At 44.3% G+C, this 2,815-nt stretch overlaps 1 pseudogene; it reads right to left on the reverse strand.

Moving 5' to 3' along the window:
- Positions 1 to 1,306: 1,306 nt before the first annotated feature.
- LOC140394760 (transmembrane protein 39B pseudogene) lies at positions 1,307 to 2,071 on the reverse strand (annotated as a pseudogene).
- Positions 2,072 to 2,815: the final 744 nt, after the last annotated feature.

A 2,815-nucleotide genomic window follows, 5' to 3' on the forward strand; every position in this document is an offset into this window, starting at 1 on the left:
TGACAAGTGGTTTATGAGTCTAAAAAAGGTTTGCCTTGAAATCCTGGTGTCATAGAATCATACAGTGCTGAAGGAGGCGCCGGAATGTGGCGACTAGGGGCTTTTCACAGTAACTTCATTTGAAGCCTACTTGTGACAATAGGCGATTTTCATTCATTTCATTCGGCACATTGAGTCTGCCGACTGACCGAAAGAGCCCCCCACCCAGATCCAGGCCCACTCCCCGACCCCATTCCCACAACCGATAACTCCACCCAGATCCAGGCCCACTCCCCCGACCCCATTCCCACAACCGATAACTCCACCCAGGTCCAAGCCCACTCCCCCGACCCCATTCCCACAACCCATAACCCCACCCAGGTCCAGGCCCACTCCCCCGACCCCATTCCCACAACCCATAACCCCACCTAAACCTTTGGACACTAAGGGGCAATTTAGTGTGACCTGCACATCTTTGGACTGTGGGAGGAAACCGGAGCACCCGGAGGAAACCCATGCAGACACGGGGAGAACGTGCAGACTCCACACAGCCACCTGAGGTCGGAATCGAACCCGGATCCCTGATGCTATGAGGCAGCAGTACTAACCACTGTGCTACCTGGCATTTAAGTTACTCTGCATGCATTTCTCATGGCGACAGACTTCTGATATTGACGGGGGGCTTAATTTCGGGCAAAAGATTCCCCATTAGTGGCTGCTGCCCTGAAAAGCTTTTTGGGAAAACAGTCATTTCCAGCTGCAGACCTGTCAGATATCGGCACCTCTGTGGTAAAGCAAAGGATGGAGGATTTTACCCTGGCCCAATGTCCAGATTGGCAAAATATTCAACACCGATTCCAGTAGAAAGACAGGGCTGCTGATAGGCAGTCTGAAGGGAGTCTCGCTTTTAGTCAGGTTGAGAGTCATGACAAAATGTGGGTGTGGGACGATGACCCTGGGTACTTGAACCCAAGAAATGCCTGGGGAATGGTTGTCCAGTGTGGTTCTATGTATCATCGCGCATTGAATTGCCCGCAGTGAAAGAATCATGCTTTTGAAATAACGCATGAAACATATTTCTGAGGTTGAAAATGATGCCGGTGATTGCCATGAATGAGGTTTGTTGGTCACAGGGAGATTGAATCCTGTGATGAGTAGTTTGAAGGCTGGTTCATTCAACTGCACAGTTTTAGATAGTGGCCGCACTTCCACAGTGTGTATGGGGTGGATTGGCTTAGCTGCTACCTGGGTTCTTTTGATGAGGCAGATTGGTGGAAGGTTTTTTTTCCCCCCCAGAGTTATAAAAATATTTTAATGAAAGTTCCATGAAAAAAAGCAATTGTAACAAAAATACAAAGCTCTGATCATTTTAACAGACACTGGAGGAGGCAAAGAAAATAGTTTAATTCACTTTACTCTCTGAACTTCCACTTGTAGAGTATGAATATGCCTTACCCAAAACAATTCTGTCTCGGAGTAGTTTAAAGAAGGCATAATAATAACTGAAGAGAATTCATGCCAAAGGTATTGTTTGATGCCATTTTCCTGAACAAATTAATGAGCACAATTGATAGAGTATGATGACTCCTTCTAAAATGATGAGAATGTTCACGATCCTCAATGGTTTATTGAAGAAAAAATAGAATCTGAAATGTGAAACATCTGAAGGGATTGCCACATTGTAATTTCCCATTGTTTTGTACACATTCTTATTGTGTTTTACTAACACACCCTGTGGCCACGTATACTCCTCTGACCATGGATGCTGAAGTACATTCGAGCAGAGTGCCGGATCCACTTTTTGCCAGCTACCCAGATGTGCTGCTGCCTTGTGTAACAGGTCACAATATCGTGATGGTAACAGATGCCTCGTTAGTATTACGCAAGTGCTGACCCAAACTAAGATAAAAAGTTCACATGACCACCTTTTATCGTAATATTGTGTACTCTTTATAAACCAAACAGGAACAAAGGCTATGTAATATGCACTCAGCATTGCATTCACCAGAACTTCCTTCATACGCCAGTTGAAATCCATTTTCAGATGTTCCACTTCATTTCTAATCAAGTCTGGAGACAAGCAGTATGCAAGCTTTGGTGTCGTGTTTAAGATTGGTGGAAGGTTAAGCAGTAAGGAAGCTCTAACTGCTTTAGGTTTGAGGATGATAAAGAGTGGTCCTCCTTTGCAAGGTAGCTGGAATCAGTCTCTTGATCAGTACCTGATAGTGTTCAGAATGTGGTACCTTTCAGTTCGATTGGGGTTTTTACAACTGGGTTGTTGCCAACTGAATTCAGATCCTGCCATGTTTTACTGGTGCTAAAGCGGGAAACTGGCTGGCATCTTCCCGATACATGTTGATGCCTTCTTGTGACATGAGTGAGTTTCGAAACAGAGTTATTGACAAGATTAGGACAGGTTGGGAGCAAAGTGATGGCACCTTTAAATATATTGGATTAGAAATAAAACAGTATTGGTCTGAGTTTAGTTTGCATCAGCAATCATATTTAGAAAGTGTTCACCCAATTACAGTCAGTCTTTGCAAAAAGATGCTGATATTCTATGGATGGGACGGAGCAGCACCACAGTCTGGCTGGCCACCCAGATAAAGCTTGATGCGAGTTTTGCTGCTCTTGAACTGAGTTCTATAATGAAACTTTCCAAGGTCCAGGATGTCTTACAAGCAAACAAGATATAAAAGTTAAAGAGGGAGAAATTCTCGGATGTCCACCTTTGGTGACCCTACAAATGTGAAATTGATTGTGTTTAGTGACGCCTCACACACAAACCTCATTGATGGGCTTTCAAGTGCAATGCGTTTATTAATATTTCTTGTGG

This window comes from Scyliorhinus torazame, chromosome 18 (assembly GCF_047496885.1).
Source record: "Scyliorhinus torazame isolate Kashiwa2021f chromosome 18, sScyTor2.1, whole genome shotgun sequence".
In the NCBI taxonomy this organism is placed as follows: Eukaryota; Metazoa; Chordata; class Chondrichthyes; order Carcharhiniformes; family Scyliorhinidae; genus Scyliorhinus; species Scyliorhinus torazame.